The 24,100-nt window shown below is 37.6% G+C and overlaps 1 long non-coding RNA gene across 1 annotated transcript in view; it reads left to right on the forward strand.

Annotated features, from left to right (window-relative positions):
• The window catches only part of LOC121958558 (uncharacterized), a 38,861-nt gene extending 20,394 nt beyond the window's left edge, over positions 1-18,467 (forward strand). The window contains exon 4 of the long non-coding RNA XR_006106855.2: positions 18,162-18,467. This is a non-coding gene — a long non-coding RNA (uncharacterized LOC121958558). The remainder of the gene's footprint in view (positions 1-18,161) is intronic.
• Positions 18,468-24,100: the final 5,633 nt, after the last annotated feature.

The raw sequence follows: 24,100 nt of genomic DNA on the forward strand, positions 1-24,100 counted from the left end.
AGAAATATGACATATGAGCAATTCCTTACGTGTCTGCAAAAACACATCTGGAGAAACACAACATAAAAGGAAACAGATGTTGACAGGGTTCTTATCAGTTCTGCATTGATTTAATCCATAAAGATGAACTGTATTTGCATACAAACTTTGTCTTTTGGATTTTGTCAGCCCACATTGCTAGCCTCCGCTGGGTAGCTGTGCTGTTTAAGTGGGAGTGGACCGTGGGGATAAAAAGGTAAACAGTTCTTCAAAAATTTAGATTTCTCATTAAAGTATGTGCTAAAGAAAGTGCAGACTGGAATAGAATTTCACATCATTGTACTTAAATATTTGCATCAACCAAGACTAAAAACTTTAAGTGTTTAATTTTGTGGGAACATTAAGATGAGAAAAAGACTGACTTAAGACAACTTGGACTTTGGAGTTTTATGACCACCTTACATGATCTAGATCATGGGAGCATGCACCATGGTAAAACTCTTATGCCTCTGCGCCAGTGATAGCTTTTTAGGGTGTTGGTTTGTGTGTCAATCTCATTCTCGTGAATTGAGTTCTCCCTTACTTAATATCTTAAAAACGGGGGGGATTTGGTCAGACAATAATCTTCTGTGCTGCCAGGGGTAAGATGTGTGTTAAACACCCACATTTTCACAGACATGAATGTAAATTTTAATGGCAACTTGACTGTTGGTGTAGGCATACAACCACCTGGTGACAGTAAAATTGCTTGACAAGTCATTTGGTGTTAGGGTGGTAAGGCATGACTTAAGGCAAAGACATAAGAATAACAGACAAGAGTAAGACACAGACACTGCAGGTCCTGGCCTAGCCAGAGGCTGCCATATAGATAAAAATAGATATCACTAGATTCCCTTTTTATCTGTGCCAGTGTTTGTTTTACCTTCTTGCTCATCCACCTAGTAAATGATTTAATTGGAAAAGAACACCAAGACTGCCGTCCAGAAATGGAAATGTAATCTTATGGAACATGGAGAAATTAACCAAAAATTAGTCAACAATTATTAACAACATCTTATATGATTTATACACTGTGTAGCTTGTATACCTGTATACTCTGTTTTGTCTTAAATCATCAGTCTTATATTGTAAATATTGCACCAACTATTTTTGTGCAAAACAAGGACATAACCCTCTTGTACCTAAAATAAGGTCAGCTTTAATTTGTCATTGAAATAGTTGACCTTGATCTATTTCATGTTCATTCTCTGTTTCTCTGTTTCGCTCTTCAGCGTCACGATACAAAGCAGACAATCTGTTATAGTATCTGTCAAAGCCTATGACTCATGCTGATTAATTCATTCATAAAAAATTTGGGTAAAGGTTGATGTTAAGGTTAGTGGTATTGTGTTGGTGTTAAAAGAAAAAAAGGGTGCACCTGGAGAGTATGCTCAGTGACCCAAATCAAACATACCCTTGAAATTGTGTGGCCAACAACCTTCAGTGCGGTCTGTTAGTTCTTTCTGCTGTGTGTGACAGGCTCTGTCAAAGCTGTGACTGTAGGGCACTCTTAATGCTCCAAGGTTCTTTCCAGCATCTGAGGGTGTACTGTACTCTACGAAGTGGGGCAGAGAAGCTGAATGGACTGGTTATAGTGGGTCAGGAAGGCAGAGTGGACTGGTTATACAACCCAGTCACCAGAAAAAATGTTCGTATTGCATGTTTCAGCAGTGAAGAGTGTCAGAAACCTTGGACTTTATCAAGATCCCCTATGTTGGCTTAAGAAGAGAAACCTCAAAGGCATAGTCACTCTTCCTCAATAACTCTCTAAATTGCCCAGGCTTTTTGATCCTTGAAATAGAGAATTTTTATCAGTGGAAATAGAGAATCACTCATTGACGTTGGACCGCAGATTACCTTTCCCTTACATCTCAGAACATGATGGTGTGCATCAGTCATTTTTAAGGATCCTATAAGACATTGGATATGCACCCATTAGTGAATTTGTGGAGGTCGAGGTCTCATATCTGTGAAGTGCTTTGACTGAATTGACAAAATAGTTTGTGGCACTTTGTTGACATTCTTTAAGAAATTTACAGGATTATCGCTATTATAGTGGGTTAGGGTGTCTAGTTTAGATATTTTGTCTATTTCTTTTGAGTATTTCAACTTTTTTTAGCTTTTCTTTTGCTTAATTGGTCACTTTGAACTGATTGACAAATTGTCTTGTTTTACTTGTAGTTAAGTTGGTAGTGTTTGTTACCCATTTCGTTCCAAGAATATCAGATCAATCATTATACATGTTCCCCTTTGTGTCTTTTTTAGGGTCAAGTCAGCTTTATTAAGTTCATCTTAAGTTTAGTTCTGTTTTATTGAGCTCTTTTATGGGCCCAGAACTTTTGCTACGTACTTTGGAAATTGTTTCTCTTATTCTTGGGTGACTAAAGCCTCTTTCTGAAAATCTACCTCATGCCTGTCAGCTCCCCCACAGTATCAAAAAGGGTGAAAGGGAAGCCTTGGCATAGTTTTAGAAAACAATGAATTGGCACCACAAAGAGACTCAAGCTGCTCAATAACAACAATGACGCACACTTGTGCTATTATTTTGTAATCTAATGTAACTTCCTCAGCTAGATAAATAGGGTTGATGCCAACCTAATAACTGTTGACTATCATCATTATATTAGCATTATCTTCTTGTGGACCTTGTAAAAATGTTCGATATACTCACAATATGTCTGTATTGGCCAATTTTAAAATAACAAGCAGACCTGACATATTCAGTGTTATGTTTTTGGTCATAGATGGTGACCATGACCTCCTTCTATTCTGCTGCTGTACTGTGCAATGTGGCAACCTGCAACTACCACTCCTACGCAACTGAAATAAAATGTTGAGCAGGAGATAGCTGGGTGTATTGACACAGTGTTGCTGTGTTCTATTTTCTTGTAGATCAAGCTACTGTTGAAGAGCAAGCGGATGCTTTCCATTCACAGGGCAATGACAAGGAGGGCAGATTTATCACTTGAAAATCATGATAATGTTTGAACAATGTTTTTTTCTTTTTAATTCATACAAGTAAACAAAAGCAACCTTCTCTTTCTTTGCCTATGACTGCAGATTTTATTTGCAAGAAATCTTTGCTAGTAGGCTAGATATTATCGGCAGTAGCTAGCTAGCTGCCTTTAAGCCTACAGCTGACATGTTCAAAACAAAAACAATGTACAGGGGTCTTAAACATGTACTTGGTGTCTACCAACATGACAAAATGTTAAAAGACAGAGGCTCAAGCTAGGCTTCATGTCCCAGGCAAAAAGTCAGCATTCTCACCCGTTGATCATTTATGTGGAGGAAATAGAAATAAAAAGCATAACAGTTGTGTGTTCCTTGTGTGTCGTGTGTTATTAGCCTCAACTGTAAAACATCACAGAGGCTGGACTCACATAGTAACTCACAAAGTAATGTTTTGTTAGGGTAATTATGCTCCTTGACTTTAAAAGCAGCATTAGGATACTACTGTGTGTAATAAAATAGTTACATGCTAACACTTGCGTCTTGCATCAAAGAAGGTAAACACACTGTTGAATCCATAGAAATCTCATGCTTTTGGTGGCTAAAACAGTATGAGATTTTTTAGTATGTCCAATACGTTAGTGTGAAATCACTAGTATGTGAATTGCATACCACTTCCTGTGAAATATTACAGCATGCATACACTCGACATTGCTCCTGCCTAAATATCCCACAATGCAATGTGGTAGAGGGCAATGTTCACAACTGACAGATAATACACATATTGGGTACCTAGTGCATAGAGTGCGATTTTGGATGTGGAGTGAGAGTAGAACGACTTTCGTTGTTTTGGTATTAACAGTGATAATAAAGATCTTATCTTAGAACGGACACTCATATTAAAATTAACATAGCAGTATGGTCAGATTTTTGGCCACGTTTTGTGCACCATTGCCGTTAGCACATGGTATAAGCTTGCCATTTTCTCACAGAAATCTATTTATTTTAACCTGAACCACAACTTATTTCCTAACCTTAACTTCCTTCTGGCAGACACCCCTTTTAGGCAAGCATCTCCCAGCAACCTGCCATTGCAACTATTGTAGCAGGCTAGGTTCTGTATAAACTTCTGTAAAAACAATCCGACTTGCAGCGATGAGGTTACCAAGTAACGACCAAATGAGCAGTGAAAAGAACAACATCAACTAAGACGGTTTTGGTGAATTTATCAGGTTTCTGTTGAGTTTTGATAGTGTGTTTCATGATGACTTAACAGAGTTAACAATCATGCTAACCTTAGTCCTATGGAAAAAGTTGGATTACTATACAATTGTTTTTTTGTTTTGTTTTTTGTTCTCCAACAAGTGAGTGTGAAACACTTAAGAAATCCAAAGCTTGACAGGCCTGCCCCTCGTAGTTACAGTTCCTAAACTATGATTGAACAGTCACTGTTGGAGGAGAAGTTTAGAGAATATAGATTTGTAAAAGCAAATGCTTTTCATTCTTACTTGGCATCATGAAGCCTATTGCATGTGTGCATGTCATTTAGGATTTTTATGTCTCGTAAAAAAAGAAAGAAATCCAGTAATATCCAGTAATCCAGTAATAATTAAAAATAGAAAGCGAGTGAAGAATGGACATGGACTTGAAAAATGCAAATTCTTTGTTGTTAAACTGTTTTATGGTTTTGTTTGTTCACTTAAACATGCTGTAAAATCTGCTGATCATTTGCATTTTCCAAAATTGTCGCTGAAAATATAATTCTATTAATCTGAGATAAAAAAAAACATAGGGAAATTAGATTTTTTCTTTAATTTATCATTACTGTTAAAAAAGTGAAGATTGGCTAAAAGATAAACTATTTACATTGCAAACTCCCAGTAGTTCAAAAGCATACTTCTTCACTTACTCCTTTGCATAAACAGCTGTTCTTTTGCATTTTCTTATTTTTTCTTTGTATTCTGGCCCTCACTTTTTCCGAGTTGAGCTCACTTTAAAAGAACCCTTGTACTATAAATAGCTGTGAAAAGTATCATTTTGTGGCAGGAAACAATTTTTGTGTGCCTGGGACATAAACTTTAGCTAAATATCTTATGCAAAACAATGCTCCTTTTGATGAATCTTTATTTCAAGACCAAAATAAAAACTGAACACTGCCTCATTCAAGTCAAAGACAGAACAGTATCTTCCTCTCACCTGCTTTTTTTCTGTTTATATTTCCATTCAAATTACAGAAGAATCCCAGTGTGGTATAATAAATGTAAATTTCCTAGCACTAAGTGCTTTTATTACATTGCTATTGAAACACTTTCCTGGAGCTAACATGATGCTAAGTGTTTCAACTGATGAGGAAGAGAGCCATCTATGCCAGGAAGCCAATATCAAGGACTACATCAAGGAAAACAGTCTGATTGACTTGTTTCTCTCTGTCCTCAGATTTCACAGCAGGACAGATGCTGAGCTGCTGGCTCTGTAGATTATGGAAAGAGAAAGTAATTGATGTCTGTGGTCCAAAGATAGACATAGGCATGAACACTCAAACCTCCACATCATGTAAGATAAACACCACACACAGAATACCAGCCCAGTCATGTTATGTAGAACCTTAGTTCTGTTGTCTCTAAGTTGTAAGACTGTTTCCGAGCCTCAAGGCTATCGTGGGAAATGAGATCACGCTTGCAAAGGAAATGAGAGATGGGTTCACAGGGTCTGGTTATTGCAAATGTGTCTCGGCAATGAAAATAATGAAAATGAAGATGCCAAATAAATTCAATAGGTGACGCAGTATACCTAATTGCATGCATGAGAGCCACTGAATATATTATAGCAGAGTTGATCTATTTAACAGTTATCAAAACACATTTCTTTGCAATGATCTGTTCTGTTATTTGGAAAACAAAGAGGAACTGACCTGTTTGTGGCTGAGCTCATGAATTAAAATAAGACAAAGTCATGTAGATGAGATGTGCTGCAAAATGGAAGTCCATCATTTAGCATCCCATATTTGTGCCATGATCCTATGGAAACTAGCCTGATTAAAAAAGGAAGTTTAGCCATTAAATATCATTGAAGTTGTGTAGTGTTGTATGTAAGTTAATATAGACTATAAACCGGTAAAAACTGGAAATAGTCTCGAAGCTTGGAGGCTTTTCAACCTCTGTGGCTTATGTATAACACTTTAAATGAACTTCTTGTTGAAAGGTGTTAATAACTGGCTTTGCCTTACTGTCATAGGCCTTCAAACACTGATACAAGACACTTTCTCCCCTTCTTAAACAAGCAAATATAGCATCAATCGTGTGGGCCTCAGCAATTTTTAAAAAATTGATATAGCATAGTATCCTGATATTTTCCATGGCAACATAGTATCAGTCAATATTTCAATCAATCAATATAGTATCAATTTTTTAAATTTTATAAATTATTAATATTGCAACTACAAATTAAACTTTTGTTAGCCTAAAGAAATAATAAAATCAATCAGCATATATAGATACATTTTGCTGCATTTTGCATTGAAATGATATTGAAATGAGATATACAGACTGAAAGCATATTATTGAATAAATCAGATGTTGTGACATTATGGTGACATATGGTGTGACATAATTTGCAGTTGAAAATAGGTAATAAATCGCAGTATATCACAATATATGTTATTGCTCATCGTATTGTACATATAAAATTTTAATAATTTTGTATTATGACCTAAGTATTATGATAATATCGCATTGTGGGGTCATATTGTTCCTAGCATTGGCTCCAAAATTTGCTAAAAGTCATCACATTACATTATATGGATGATGTCACCATGCATTAATTTTCAAAATGAAAACTGGAAGCATTTTACAACTTAACTTCACTGAATCAGATTCAATAGAAAAATCCTGAATAAGACATTTAAATGGCAGGAGCGCTATGGTACTCTACTATAGTGCATCACAGAAGTATAGTGCAGAAAGTTTCAAAGCGAGAGTGTCAAAGTAACCATAGAAACTCAAACAACTGAACTCCCACTAATGTGAAAGGCGTATTCCTGCCTCCCCCACACCCACTGATCACTGGATAAATTGCTAAAGAAAAACAAAGTTGCTTTTGTTTTTTTTTTTTAGAAATGAAGTCGCTAAGAGGCTCTGAAATATTGATAAATCTAGTGAGAGCACTGAATGAGACCAAACAGCAGCTCCTTGGCTGGTTAAGTGTCTCTGTGGCTGTTGAAATTAAAGTGAATTACTATTAATGATTAGTTATTTGATTCCAGCCCCAATTTTTAGATTCTATGAGCTATTGTGTTGAGTGAGCCTGTGACTTTAATGCCTTACCATTTCAGTGAAATCCAACTTCGTTTTAGATGCTATTCATGGCCTATGTTTTTTTCTACAATACCTATTCTATAAATTCACACTCTGCAGTTACCTCTCTATACAGTAGTTTCCATTGCTAGTGGCGGAGTCCGCCATTCCTGCGTTGGACTTAAATTCCCTACCGACTCTTGAAGGATACAGAAATAATGCATGTTTACAATCTGTCTACATGTACACAAACTATCTTTTGTGCCCATCCACAATTCCTGTCCTCTAGAGAGGACTAAAGTAGGGGCCACTATTACTAATAAATAAAACTACAAGAATATACTGGTTTCTGTAGCAAACAGGATTTGTATTTTCAGTTTGACTTTTGATTTACTATTCATGATTTATATTCAAACAAATTTTGTATTGAAGCATTTGAATACACTGAGAGCCTCGCTGAGTGTTCTTTCAAAACTTTGCAATTATTGAGAGTACATCATTAAACACGAGAAACAGAGCATTCACCTGGCAGATGTGGGTGTTCTCAGCAGCAACGTGATTCACTTTGTGTTATGCAACAGCAACTCAATAATGATGGCCAAAGTATCATCCTGTGTCTCCTCAAGGACTGATGTACAGTGATGTTTGCCTGCACCTTGTGATTCAGACACTTGTTAAGTTATCAAGTTATGATGGGATATGTCTGGTGGGTTATGTAAAAGCATTTTTCCTCTTTTGACTTCTCTTGTTTAGTTTCTCTTGTTTTTCTTCACCTTTGTATTTATGTGGGGCTCGGATAGTTTCACCCCTTGTACAGTGAGTGTTGATCACCTTGTGGGCGCTCTGCCTGAGCAGGACTTGTAGCAAGTTGTTTAAAAAGGAAGAATCGAGGAAACAGTGTCAATAAAAAACGGTGACCATTGAGGGTGAAATGTTGTAGATGATACATTAAACAACTGGTGCAGACAGGAGAAAGTCCAAAACAATAGTAGCATCAGGAGATATTGAACAAAGTTTAATGTGATGAAAAAGTCACTTACAATATGTTCCCTTCCTGTCATGACAAGTGCCAGTATTAGAGACAGTATGTGATCTAGCAACTTCTGTATTTCATTTAGGGTTTGTTACACTCAAATCTGCTGATTAAATCCCAAAGATTATCTCTGGATATAGAAAGTGACACAACATAGTAGTAGCCCCAAGAATTCTAGACCGAGCTTTCATACAATGTTCTTCGCTAATGCGGCCACATGTCAGTCTTATCCTTTGAGACATTGCTCTTTTGGATGCTGTAGCTCATTTTTTTTGTATTAAGTCCTTAGACTGAGAAGATAATTCAGCCATCTGAATTTGAATCCAAATTGTTAAAAAAGCTCCCACGCTCTCTTTTCTCAAGAACCAATGTAATTTTCAACACATGAAAGTAGAAAAGCAGCAGGGTACCATGCCACAGATGACCACGGTGTAGAACACGATTGTTGTCGTGGTTGTTACTTTGCAATACATGACACATGGACATGGATAGCTCTAATTGAAATGACAATAAGCTTTTTGCTTCCAAAGGAAGACTCCGAAAAGTGTATCAAGCTTTGATACACTTTGATACACGGCTTATTTACTGTAAGTGCAACTTGACTGGTGCATAGGAGCATTCAACAGCAAGGCAGTAATTCTATTATTTTCATTTAATTTTTTTATTGTGCTCCCATTTATTTTGTACTATAAGCAGTTGCTGAGTGATGGGCTTGGTATCGGTACTTTATGGTAAAGACCAAAACAACTCAGGACCAAGTGGTATCGAAATGTCTCCAGTCAAACAATAATTTGATTCTTTTTGTGCCAGTGGTTCTGATCGCGACCCATCCTGTCTGTCGACTGGACTGTCTGCTGCTATCCCCCTGGCGAATGCTCATTTTAAAGTCTGCCCAGTAAGCTTGAGCTACACAGCTGCAGCTTTTTTTTTTCTTTATTAATGTCTTAAAAATTCTTAAATTTGAGTTCAAGAAGTATGTGGCCACCCTGTCAACCCTTCTGGGCTTTTAAGGTGGCTGAGAAAAGATTGTAGCTTTCCCTTTTTCCAGAATATACTAGTTTGAATTAACATCAGTTATAATTAATTCCAACAGTGACTCAGTTGGACTCAGAAAAAAAAAAGTAATCAAACATCCAGCAAACTGCCTCAGCCACTTCTGCAGCATAATTCACCTCTCTGCTGTTCATCAGGACTCTCAGAGTGTTCCAAAAACAGTTTTGTCCTCTTGCTCTAGCTATGAATTCTGATATAAAATGTTACATATTTTGCATGTTAAATAGATAAAAACAAGTGCAAGTAAGCAAACAACTTGTTTAAGAAGAAGACAAGAAGAAGTACACAGAAATTGCTATGACATTGTATGAAATCCAGTGGTTTGGAAACGTTATGTACAATAACATACAGTATATGTTACTCGTTTTGTTCATGCAACATTCTCTGTGTGGTTTTTTTGAAAAGTCCCACACTGTTCAAGGGTACAATTGTAGCTCCGAACGGCTCTTTTACCCCGCTGAAATATAGCCCCTCGGTCAACAGGGACTTCTGTCACTCCTTTGCTACATGCTCAGTAAACCTGTACTGACGTAGATAAGCACCATATGTTTAGCTTTCAGCTGTTTTGGAGAGTTCATGTAATTTCTTTGCGTAGTCTTTCCAAAGTGTTTGTTTGTATGAAGATTTCACAGTGTGCCTTGGCTGGACAGATCCAGGGCAAGAGTTGAAGGTGTGTGTGTGTGTGTGTGTGTGTGTGTGTGTGTGTGTGTGTGTGTGTGTGTGTGTGTGTGTGTGTGTGTGTGTGTGTGTGTCTGATTTATACCCTGTTCCTTCTCAGGCCCATGGGAGTCTGTGAGTGTGAGGGGGGAAACAGGAGAAAGAGTGAAGTTTTAGTAAAGTAGCTGGCTGAAAAAAAAGTGAGTGAGTGAGTGCAAATGTTATTAAAGGAATATTTCAACCAGCTTTGTATCATAACAATGTATATGTATATGTAGATGAACTGTGGTAAACTTTTCTCCATCTAGCCAGTGCCTAGGTATTTCCCCGCTGGCAAAAATCCTCCAAATAATGTAATTTACATCATTTGGAGGATTTTCGCAGGCTCTCGGGGCTGTTGCTCAAACTACAGGCTGTACTTCCACATTTTCGTATTGCCCATGAATTACCTGCACAGTGACAAGGAAGACCAAAAGGAAAAAAAATGAGATCAAACAGCAGAACAAAGCAACACTGATCAAATATAAACCAAGATTATTTTACTAAGTTGCTCATTTCTCCCCTCAAATGTTGTCAGAAACATGTTTTAGTTTACTATTAAACTGTAATGCAAGATCTAGCAGACCACTGTTGTTTCATACGTGTGGCAATATATAAGTTGTTTGTTGTTTGTCGTTGTAGTTGTTTTCTCTGGTCATGTGGCACCACTTTGAAAAGTATTTGTGTCCTTCTAATGCAAAGACGGCCTAATTTTATGTGAGGTCCTTCTTTATATCTTCTTTAGTTCTTTATATTTCGAGTGAAATACTTGTTGTGAGCAACTGAATTGATGTGTAAGTGCGAGTGTAAGTGAGTAAGTGAAGCTACTGAAAGTAAAAAGCATATAACCAAAGGAAATACAGGCTTGATTGGAAAGGAAATGCATATTTGATGTGTTTATTATTGCGTTTGTGAATCAAGGACTATGCAAACTCCTCCATCAAAGACACGCCAGCCAACTGATCGAATGCCACTGCTCTGCGCTTGCTGTGACTCATTCTCTTTCTCAGATTGACAGCCAAAATTAAAGACCACTTTGCAACCAGCCTCCGTCACTACTATGGAGGCCACTTGTTGACAGACTCATGAAATTACTATGATCAAATTAGAAAAACATGTTAATCTCCTTCCCTGGGTGGACCGAAACGAGTCTCCCACTGAGACTGTGACGCATACTTCCTGGTGACAATGTAGGAAAAGAAAGTTAAAGCCTCCTCTTCTCTCATATTCAGTCGTAATGGGATAATATATTCAATGGTGTAAATATTAATATGTTCAAAAAGGGACTGTCTATGATAGTCAAGTCAAGTCAATTTTATTTATAAAGCCCATTATCACAAATCACAGTTTGCCTCAGAAAGCTTTACAGCAGACAACATCCCTCTGTCCTTTGATCTTCACATCAAAAACTCTGCCCAAAAAAAACTGTATGGGGTGGGGGGGTAGAAACCTCAGCAAGAATGATTGAGGAGGGATCCCTCTTCCAGGACGTATAGTTGTGCAATAGATGTCATAAATAACAATTAAATTACAGTAATGACATAAAGGAATAAAGAGATAAAGAGAGAGAGAAGAAGAGAGAGGGGGAGAGATAGGAAGCTTTAAATAACTTATTGTTTTTCTGTTTGTTTCCTGTTTGTTCTGTTCTGTGGCCTGCGTTTTAAAATGGCCAATCTACCTATGGGTACAAATAAAGTAACCTGAACCTGAACCTGAGAGATGCACAGCAATAATAGTATGTGAAATGTCAAGACTTCCTAAAGCTGTCCTTTCTTTTTTCTTTTTTTACAAGGACTGCAGTAATAATAACTCCACTTCAAAATCTATTCATAGTTCATTTGTGGCTGAATCACACTTTATTAAAAATGCAGAAGAGTGCTGCATTGACTTCCTGTTCATATTTGATGGAAAGGGCCATTTCAGCACTAGGCCTTGAGTGACGCATGTAGGCATTTTTTTCCCATCATTTTAATGATGCCCCATGAGCCTGGATGTGTGCAGAAGGTCCCATTCTTGTCATTTCCCATCAATCTGCTGCTACAATCACGCGGCAGTCATCAGCTGTATCGATCTACCGTGACAGGGCGACACTTTGTTTACATACAGATCTCAATCGCGCCTCGCCTCATTAACGCGGTAATGATGGGAGGGGGGGTTATGGAGGGAAAGATTGAAAGAGAAGGGAACGGGAGAGAAGTGAAATGATGTGATTTATGTAATGAGAGGGAAGGTGAGGAAATGGATGATGGAGAATGGTGTCAGTTTGCTTAAAATGAATTTGGGTCATAAGTCCTGTCCCACAATATCTAAAGGTAAAGGCAGTGAAAGGGCGAGATGCAAAGGATGATGCAAGTAAGTGGAGGAGAAAAACCTTTTTGATCTCTCTTCTAAGGTCTTCAGCGTGTCAAATTTAGTAATATTTACACACATTTACAGCAGTCGTATAAAGAATAGATAACAGAGCATTAAAGATGAATTAAAATTCTGGAAAACTGGCATGTAAAGTGGGTGTGATTATGGAATGCACAATCAATATAGATATCTTACATAGGCTGCATAATAATTTGCTTATCACAAGGCTCTTCTCCAGTTTTCCATGACTGGTCCATTTTTTTCTCCCCATTGTCAGCTATACGATACAATACGATGCAATGCGATGCGATGCGATGCGATGCGATGCGATGCGATGCAATGTGATGCGATACGATACGATTTAATTAACATGGCTGCTTTGAGGGACAGTTTGGTGCTGTGAGTTTTTAGGGCGTTACACTATTTATTAAATCTCTCAAAGCATAACATAAGTAGCTTAATGAACATCCTAGCCTGCCAGTCATCACAAATGTATCACTGAAGGTTCGTGACGAAACAAAACCCCATAACAGTACTATTGTAACAATGTTTACCAGCTTGTCTCTAAAAGATCCATTGTGAAATATTGTCCCTTTTGAATAAATAAAATGCCAGGGAATAAATAAGTACAAAATTTCTGTATTTATTTGTAAATGGAAAAAGCAGGGAGAAAGCAGTAGATAAACAGAAAAAAGTGACATAACATAATATAATTTAGTCCTTTTTTCAAATCCATCTCGAAATAATGTGCACTGTTTGCCACTATAATGCATATGTATAACATGAAGATTTATGCATATGAAAAAGGGCAAAAACATTAAATTGTGGTATTATTAATAAATCAAGAATAGACTCTCTCCCAATGAGGCAGTAAAAAAATCTTTCATTAATTTCCTTGACCTTTATTTACCCATTGCTCATACATGAACAACTGACGTACACATGTGGGGACTTGGACCATCATGTACTGCCCATTTTGATGACTGTCCTTTTAATGATGTCTATAAATGTCATTTTGTTTGGCTGCTGTTGTTATCATTTTAATGTTCTGCTCATGTCCTTTTTATGCAGATGACTGTTTGTTGTCTTTATTGTCCTGTTGATGCAGTTGCCATGCACTTGTCGCTGTGACTTTTGTGTCTATTTGATCTTTGTTTCCACTTTTATGGGAAGAGGTTCGGGTAAAAACCGATTAAACAGTCTTCAAAAATAAATGAAGAAAACAATTTAGCCATCACAAATCACTGCAGCAGCAGGTAGTGACTTAATGAGGCTCTCTGTTTACTCGCCAACAGGAAGGAGGATGAGATGGCATGCACGTGCATCCTCCCACTGTATCAAAACAACAGCATCCGATACTACACATCATGATTTGCTTAACCCAATGACGACCTTCCTCTCGGATTACAAGAATCCCCTGAATACATGTACACTATCAGTACATCTTGTTGGCAAATATTACTATAAATCACAGTCACTGCTATGTCAGGGTCAGAATGTTCTTTGCTTAAGCTAATTGGTGTAAATGAGCTGTTTGCGTAAGTTTAAAGCTGGGGTGACAACAAATCAGTGGACGAGTTGTACAGTACGAAATTGTGATGAGTTTTAGGATTACTCATAGTCGTTCGTGCTAATTCAGTTAAGCTGATGACACCAGCGGGGCTATTCGAGACACAAACAAGAGGATCCTTATTGTTTCCTTTGATAAATTTGCCATGCTTATCAATTTCCTGTCCTGTGTTATTTGTTTCCTCACTATTGGGATCTATTACTGTGGTCTGACACTGTACAATGAACTGCCAGACAGGGACCGGCTCAACAAGCTCGTAACAGCAGTGGGAAAAGAAACTAGAAATGAGAAGGTGTAGCTCATTTCAGATCAGCTTTTATAACTGGTCACAGATGGAACGACGGATGGAAAATTGAATGGGTGGATGACTGGATGTGTCAATGGATCATAGGTAGCAGGGTTAATGGAGGAATGGCTAGAGAGCTGGAAAATTGATTTCTGATGCTAAAAATGGCGCAAGAATGAAAGGGCTGATTTCTATTTTACTACACAGTTGGCTTTTGTGCAAAGTGGAAACCTGTTTACATCATTTTTCCTGCAGATATTATGTCATAGTAGATATCGAAACACAGGCAGAGTCAAAGAACCACAATTTTATTTTGTATGTTAGATCAAAGCTAAGAGAAAACTGAAGTAGACAGTTTAAGAGATAAGGAACTCATAAAGTGGGCTTATTTTGGCATTGATGTGGTTTATTTTTAAAGCAGTGTAAATTGATTTTTTTTTTTTTTGGCTGCTTGAAGAAAGTTGAACAAGCTTTAAACACACATCCAGCAGATATACCCCTTTTGTTTACCTATAGAATCTAATATTCATTCTCCTAGTAGCTCAATTTTGGTCTCCACCTACTTCTGTGGGAAAGATTTGTCTCTTTAGCTGCTTAAATGATCTTCTGTGTTCCCCAGCTAATCACTAATGATTTTTATCTGAGGATTTGGCGCTGAGCAGGTTGCATACAGTTGTTATAAAAGTTTTTTGTTTTTTTTTTCTTTGTAGTTTGCTGCAACTTCGCTTCATAAGAGATGTGAGGGCATATCAAACAGGCCCCACCCCCTTTGAAACATCACGCACCATAAACGAAACGCATTATGAGACTGTGAAACAAAAGTATTGGATTCTTTGGACTTCTCCTTATCCACACTTATTCACGACTGTAACTGCTGCAAAGTTACCGTGACTAAATGCTCACTTGAAGAGATGGACACTTATGCAATAGTCTTTTTTATTTGTAGTTTATTTAGATGCAGAAATGTCTGGAAATCTTTGACTTGAAAGAGTCCCTTGTGTTTACCAGAACCTTCCAACTGTGTGATTCCATGTTGGAAAAAAAGGAAAAAGTCTAAAAGGCATAAAAAGTTTTTAGAGGGACTGTAGATCAGCCTGATATAAACTCTGATGCTCTTGTAACAACTCTGCTGCAGACTCTTTCTAAAAATGTTGTGTCTTAACTATCACATGTTTCAAACTGTATGTAATCACTTTGCTCTTTTTTGAGGCTTAATCTTGCCTATGCAGATATGCTCAGTTTTCACACACAAGAGTCCTTGATCCAGTCCGATGCTTCCAGTAAAGGTTTTTTGGTTGTTTTCTGTTCAGACCATGTTGTTTTTGAGCAGTAACTGTTGTTCTGTCTTTCTCCTTTTTGCTCTTACATGCATGAAGGCCAAGGATTTATACTTTTTACTTTTACAAGAATAGGTTGCATTTGTGACACTCTAGATACCTCTCCAGCATCAGTTTTGGATGTTCAGGGACAGCAAATCAATTCACAAGTGTTACATGCATTGTATCTTTTCAAAATGAAATTATTATTATTATTATTATTATTATTATAATTATTATTAAAAATATTCACAGGTAATGTGCACTCGATGCTCAATAAATGCCTTATTTTAAACTTAAAAATCTGCTATTGCATATATAGAAAATTTAAAAAGCCTATTTCCATTGCCAGAGTTCACTTTAGCCTCTTCTACATCTTTTGTTGAGGCCAAAGGGGTCTAATGGATAATTACATTAAAGCCCTCTCAACATTCTCCTGTCTGCTTTTAGTACTGGCAGTGCACCAGCTTTTTTCTCGGTTTCTTGAGTTTCATGAACCTGCTGACTGTCTGCCGTATGACAGGCCGACCAAAATTAACACAAAAGACACAGACACTTTCTTGGCGCTGTTACTACCTCCTAATGGTGAAACAGCTCTGTTCCCCCATTCTGCAATCGTAACTCATATACAGAACTGTGAAGCAGCATAACAGTGCGATATTCCTGCTTTGCACAGACAGTGTAAAAGGAGTTTGTGTTTGCATGTGCACTGTGTCAGTGTGCTGATAGATTTCCATTCTCCTTTCTGTCTCTCACATGCGTGCTCATGAGAGCTTGTGTGGGGTTTTGAAATACGTCAGGCTTATTTTTTTATTTGTCCTTGATGATTCAGTGCTTTCACTTGGGACAGAGGGATTGTGGGAAAGCAAATGTAGAGCCTTCCGCTGGTTGTTATTTTCCCGTTTGCCTCTGTCTGCGTCTGACTGTAAACAGGAGAGGAAGCTGGAGGAAATGATGTCGTCGAGCTGCTGTTTTGATACACAGTGTTTACCTTTGCTGAACACCATGTGCACGTGTGTGTGTATGTGTGTGTTGAATGTGTGTATGTGGCGCTCTGGCTGTGTGTTTATGTGTCATGTGGGTTTGTGTTTTAATATATTTTTCTGCACTATGAGGACATTTTGGCTTCGTAAGGACGAGACAAGTTTGGTCATCTTTGAATATTTTGCACCATCTTTCCATACAAAATGTGTTTTTTATAATTTTTATTAATTGTGCAACTGCTCGAGTTCTATTCAGAACACAAACTGAAGAAAGATGATGGACATTGTGTAAGAAGCCCCTATGACACCTTGACTACATTTCTTAAGCCTGTAGTTTATTGCTCTCTGCCATGTTTACCAGGTAATGGAGCCAGAAAATCCAGCAGGGTGAAGCTGAGGTGGTGACACTTGGAATCATCTTGGAGATTAGATTTATAATCCTTAAAGTTTCAGTCCCACTTGATTTGGTGACACCTGTGGTTACCATAGTAACAGCAGATGTGGTTTATCGAGCACGAGTGCAGCCAAAAAAAACTTGCTTTCTTTTATTGGAGAAGTCCATTATTGCCTGACCTTTTTTACCATCATGTCATTATCAAGGACAAAAAAAAGCAAAAAGGATTTGAGAGAAGTCAAAAATTCAATTATATCGCCATTGCTTAGATTTGAATTCAAGAATTGAATTGTCAAATATTTGTCAAATGCTAGTTAGAGCTGTATTAAATCAGTAAATACCAGTTGGTCTAAAATAACTTGTAACTTGTTGTTGCAAACATGTTATCTTCGAATAACCTTTAGGTTAAAGGGATAGTTCACCCAAAAATGAAAATGCAGTCATTATTTACTCACCCTCATGCCAATGGAAGGTCAGGTGAAGTTTTACAATCCACAAAATACAGCCGCAATTTCACAGGTAAAGGGCGTGGCAGTCATCTCTCAAACAGCTTAAGCTTATAGTGGCCAGAATTCAAGTGTAGGAAACAAAAAACATAATAAACCATAAAATTTAGCCATACCGCTTGTCTAAAGAAATCCAAGTGTCTTGAGAAGTTTTGAAAAATGTCACTGATTCCATGTATTTAGCTATATTTTATACTGTAACCTTCAGCTCCTCATGTGGGATATGGCTCAAATGTGGGACAAACTACAGCTATTAACATAGTGTCAGTGCCGTTTTTCAAACAACTTTGCATGTTGGGGTTTTAGGACACTTGGATTACTTCGAACAAGCAGTATGTAGGCATTATATGGTTTTCTTATGTATTTGAATCCTGGTCATCATAAGCTTTAATTGTTAGGGAGATGACTGAAAATCAGGCTGCATTTTGTGGATTGTAAAACTTCACCTGACCTTCCATTGGCATGAGGGTTTTTAGATAATGACTGAATTTCCATTTTTGGGTGAACCATCCCTTTAAGATGCAAACGCTAAGTATATACTGTATCCAGTGTTGGATCGTTTTAAGTCTCCTTTCATCCATGACGGTCACAACATTTAACAATGAAATGGTGGGGATGGGGGAAGAGATGATGGTACCCACTTCGGAGATAGGAAGTGTATACCATTTCAACCACAGGTGCAGCTTGTAATGTTTCATCTTTTGTTGCAGAGCACCTTTGACGTCACATCTTGTGAACGGCTGAGCAGCCTTCCTGCCATATGCACAAGAGAGTTCTTAAAACTGGCAGCTACTCTTCCCCCTGCACATGTCCAAGATGAATCAATCTGATGATCAACCTACTGAAGTGCTGACTTGATTTGTACACAGGTGGATCTTCCAACCTCATCATTAACCCACTGTTTGCAAACTCCATTGAGAATCCAGAATCAAGTTGCAGTAACAGATGTTTACCCTTGACAGCACCTTGACAACAACAACTTGACTGTGTTTGTAGTGCAGAGAAATAAGCATGAGATCAACAAGTCCTCCTCTGCTGTTCTGTCTTTTATTTCCCTCTGCTCCTCTCCTCTCTTGAGTTCAATAATATATCAAAAGTGTGTGCAATTATATTCTATGATGGTGTGTGTGTGTGTGTGTGTGTGTGCTTGATTGCGTGAATATAAACACAACACACATGGTCTTCTTGTCTAATCCACGGAAAAGTCAACACAGTCAGCTGTGTGAATGTTTAACTGTACGTGGAAATAAGTGCCTTTGTGTGTCCTGCAAACTGAACACACACTGTATGCAGCTGTCTGTGTGTGTGTGTGTGTGTGTGTGTGTGCGCGCGCGCGTGTGTGTGTGTGTGTGTGTGTGTGTGTGTGTGTGTTTTGTACAGGCCACTAACAAATGCTCACCTTTATTATTTTTGGACATGGTCAAATATACACATACAGGAGTGATTCAGATCTTATTTTCAAAAATACAGGTTTTTATTGCTTATTTGAGGTAACCACTCCTTCTATCACACTAACTATAACTTCAGAGCCATGTGGGCATCATGATCAACAATGACTTCCTTGGTCAGCTGTCATATAACATATGTACATTCTTATACTGTCTTTTATTTATGTGTCCTTTTTCTTCGTCTCTATCTCCTGCATATTCCATTCATGACATCTAAACAAATGCAATCGTTATACACTGTTAGTCGAAGTTACCATACAAGTTGCCACCTGATATACAGTCAAATGTTCACACGCACACTCACATTTCACACTTGCGCACAAGAGGAACCAAGGATTGAACCAGTTTTCCTATTAGTGGACGAGCCCGCACATTATTTTACCTAAAAGTAATAGTCCAACTTTCATTTGTTTTGTTGCCAAGAGTTCAAATTGAAATGACTAGAATATTCACGTGACTTTGATGTCAGTATGAAGAATATTTACCTAGACCCAGCAGCCAGTTAGCTTAGCTTAGCTTAGCTTAGCATAAATACTAGAAACGCAGACACAGCTAGTCTGGCTCTTTCCAAAGTAAGCTAAATTTGCCCACCAGCTCTTTAAAAACTCACTAATGAGTAAAACCTTATAGTTTATGATATATAATGATTCTAAAGCCAAAGTGAATGAATGAATGAATGAATGAATGAATTAATTAATTAATTAATCTTTATTTCAAACATGTAAAAACAAAACACAACAAGTGCAATGAACAAAAAAAGGCTTTTCGGAAACCTATACATCTGTCTTAATTACAAACATTAATATAAGAATAGTGTCTGTCTGCCTGAGCAGTCAATGTACAGTTCATTTTTAGAGTTTTTTTACTCAAATCAGCTGTCTGCTACAGCCGAAAATGGCACGTGGTGAGCGTGAACTAAAATATGAGCTGAAAAACTAGCTGAAGAACTTTATAGCTGCCTTCGATGTTTTTATACTAGGCCATATTTACACTTCCAATGTTTTGTCCCCAAATGCCCATGTCTGACTCTACTATTACACAATTATCTTCTCCCATTACATTATACAACCACTTGTTTGCTCTTAACCTTTAAAACTGATATTATTCCCTTTAAACCAATTATATATCTTTCAAGGACATATATCTATGTGAAATAAAAGAGTCAGAAGAGCCTTACAAATACCCCCTGGCACAGTGAAGACCTTAAATGCAGAATACAAACGCTGAACATTGGCTTTGTCTGCATTATGAACAACTCAGTCCTCTGTGTGCTCCATAAAACATTATATAGACTGAGGGACTTTCTCATCCTAACTCATCACATGACGTCGCTCTGTCAGTGACCTTCGGGGTCTACTTTCAACGTTTTAGGTATCTTTCTGTGTGGGCTCTTTACACTGTAGCATGCCGATACCGTGATGTCAACAAATGCACATGGCGGTCATCAGCAGTGTTATTATCTGACGCCATCCTTCTTTGCCGTTCTGTACAACCGGTTCCATCTGGCCACATTCTCAAGTGAAGCCACCAGTGCAGTCATCAGTAAATGATGATCTTCTCCTTCAAATATAAGTTGTATACTTGTATTTTTAAAGTTAAAGAACAATAAGCCCATAGAGTTCAGCAGGTCTGACATTCTTCTGTTGTTTAACCGTCTTTTTCAAGACACATGAAAGCTTAAAAGTTCACAAGTGGATTATTTACTTCATGTTGAAGAACAAAAACATTAAAGCCTCTTATGCCTGAGTTAACCACAGATCTTATTTCAGGCTTTTAACCAAAAACCCATTCAAAAACCTAATTTACTTTGAGATGATCGTACAGGGAGTGCTAAAATGCTAATTTAGTTCTGTGGTTATGGAGTTCCTGGGGCACTCTCTCTTTTGAAAAACAATGAATGTATGACATAACACTTTGAAAGTAAAGTACTAAAGTAAAGTACTAATTTACTTTGGTACTAATGTACCAAAGTACATTAGTATGCGATTCTGTAACTCTTCATATTGACATAGTTTTCATCTAGCCTTTATACTTTGACAGCATAATCCAATTCCCAAAATTCAATTATGGCTTTTCGTTCAGTTTGCGAATTGCAGTTAAGATTTTCAGTTGCCCCATCCTGCCACCCCCATGAAAAATTTTTGGTGGCGCCACAGTTGTTTGCATCTTGTGTGGCAGGAGTAAGTGAGGAAGAAGAACAGATGAAGAAGCAACAATGAAGAGAAGACACTGGAGAGAGTCTTAATTACAGCCATAATCTCTGCCCACTGGCTGGATGTCATGCTCGTTTGATTTTGCTTGATGGAGCTCCCGCCTCTGACAGCTTGCAGGATGATGAACGGACAGTGCGCACGGTCAGGGAGCCGCGAGGCTTTACGCTCTCCCTCCACATGGGGCATCTTCCACTTAACCGACCAACTCCAAACAAACAGCGGGAGGTTTAAGGAGGAGAGGGGAGGAGAGCAGAGTAGACAAAATGAGGAGTAAAAGAGGGAAAAAATGAAACAAAAACAAGAAAAACAAGATGGTTAAGAAGTTGATGAAAAAAATAATGCCGGAGATAAAAGAGAAAAGGAAGAGAAGAACAGAGGATGGAGGATACGCAGGATAAAGTGGAGCGGAGAACAGCTGTCAAGATGAAATGGAGAGCAAAGGATTGGGATATTAAGTAGAAGAGAAGAGGGCTGGACAAGAAATAGGAATAAAGAACACAGCAGGGGAAGAGAGCGGGAGAAACAGGAGGAGAAAAACATAGAAGATAAGAGAGGTCAGCGAATCACAGTAATCAGACGGAGGATGGAAATAAAACAAACACTGAGAGCACTCAAAAAATGAAGAATGAGCCAGGAAAAAGACAATGACGGAAAGATGAAAAGAGGTGAAACAAAGAAAAAATGGGGAACAAGAGGGAATGAAGAAAAATAAGACAATATAAAAGGAGGAAAAGGAAGGAGGGGAGGAGGGATAAGAGAGGAAAAGAGAAAAGAAGATAAGACAAGAAAAAAACAGAAAGAAAGAGACATGGAAAAGAGGAGAAAATGGTGGAGTTGAGATAGGATGAGAAAATAGGATAGGAGACAAAAAGAGTGAGAGAGGGAAGAGGGGGTGAGTAGGGATAAGAGAGGAAAAAAGAGGGGAGGAGAAAACTAATAAGAAGAGAATGGAAATATAATGAAAGGATGAAGGAAAGAAGAGATTAGAAAAGGAGAAGAGAAAATGATAGAGGACAGAAAAGAGAAAGAAAGGGAAGGGAAGGGGGGTGAGAAGGGATAAGAGAGTAGAAACAAAGGAGGGAAGAAAAAAGAAGAGAATAGGAAAGATGGGGAAAGAAACTAAAAGAGGAGGGAGGAGAAGAGAAAATTATGGACAAGAGAAAAAGAGACAGAGAAAAAGGAGGAATGGAAAAAGGGTGAGGAGGCATGAGAAAGAAAAAGAGAAAAGGAAGGAGACGAAAAGTAGAAAAGAGATGGGGAAAAGAAAAATGTCTGAAAGAGGAGACAAGAAAAGGAGGGAGAAGGAGAGGATGGTAGAGAAGAAAAAGGGAAAAGAAGGTGAAGAGGGAAGAGAAAAAGGAAAGAAGCAAGATGGGGAAAAGAAGAATGAGAGAAAGAAGAGACGAAAGAGAAAAGGATGGAAGAGAAGAGCATTGTGGAGAAGAGGAGAGATGTAGAGGAGAGAAAGCAAGGAAAAGGGGGAGAGGAGTTAAAACGAGGCAATAAAAAGATGAACAAGAATAGATGTGATGGCAGAGATAAGATACTTATAATGATTTGTTAAAAAAACAAACTATGACGACAAACTAGATATATTTAATTCAATTAAATGAAATCAAACTGTGTGTTTTATAGCTAATTTTAGATGGACATTCATGCTCACTGAGGTGATGTCAGACATTATAGATGTAAACACTCTTTAAAGCATTTGAATGCAACATTGACGTTAAGTGTTAAAAGACAATTAAGAACTGTCAGTCGACTGTGAATGGGATTCCTGCTATTTCGGTGGTAATATGATGCTTTAATTTGCATTTATTTACAACACATAATAGAGTCTTGATTTCATGCTGATTAACATGATGATTGAAAATATGTCTCTGGAAAAAAAAAACGTTTGCACACTAGATTTTGCCCCCATAAATATTTAATTCAATTACCACTGAGGTTACATTTCGAGCTACATGGTCTTCATCTCGATGCGTGTGCTTTGGTGAACTTTTTCTACAGAAAAAAGATGTCTTATAAATCAGTGGTTCCCAACTGGTGGGTCACAGGTCTTTTCTCAATGGCCTGCAAGTTACTCACTCACCATGTCAAGTTTGTGAAAATATGGCATAGAGATTTTATTTTCATGTGTGGTTTAAAGTGAGATTTTTAATTTCATTTATTTTAACTATTTTATTGCCCTGTTCTGGGTATTATTTGGCTCAGTAGCATCATTAGGCATGGGCGTCCCAAGCTTTTTACATTTTTAAAAACCACACACACACACACACAAAAATCAATTCTTTTTAAGACAAAAGAAAAGTACTTTATTATAATTATTAATTACCCAGTATTTTAAAGGGGAAAAAATCACCAAACGTTTTAAAAGAAAAAGAAGAAAGAAAAAAAAGCTGACATTTTTCAAGAAAACATGCCTTCCAAAATGACAGGTCTGGAGATTTTGAAAGCATGTTTTCTTGAAAAACTTGACATTTTTTTTCCTTCCAATGTCCATGCTAAGCTCCTTATGACCTCAAATCCTAGAAACACCACTTGATTTCACTGACTGCATTTAATCTTTGCAGTATGTTTTATTTCATAGTGTTTAGGCCTGTGTGCTATTTACATTTGTTCAAATAAAATGAAATATGTGCTAATTTCTCTAATATGCAGACCTTGAACTAATGACCATAGAGACATTTGGACCCAGTGGTTGGACCAGTTGGGAACCACTGTCATAAATAATTCTGGTTTCTCCACACACATCCCGGTCTTAAAAGCCTTAATATTTTCAGCCAGAAGATGTCACTGTAGAGCAACTGACTATTAGGCCTAATTTACGACGAAAAAAAACAATGCAAGAAAAGTTATCACATGTAGCAGGTCAAAAAAGTCAAAGTTTTAAGTTTATTCCTAAGTGAGGACATGGGCTTTCTGTATGATATAGCAATAGATTGCTTTTATTCACAACCAGTGATCCAAGAACTACATTTCCCAGGA

This window comes from Plectropomus leopardus, chromosome 19 (assembly GCF_026936395.1).
Source record: "Plectropomus leopardus strain MGB_pleo_1.0 chromosome 19, ASM2693639v1, whole genome shotgun sequence".
In the NCBI taxonomy this organism is placed as follows: Eukaryota; Metazoa; Chordata; class Actinopteri; order Perciformes; family Serranidae; genus Plectropomus; species Plectropomus leopardus.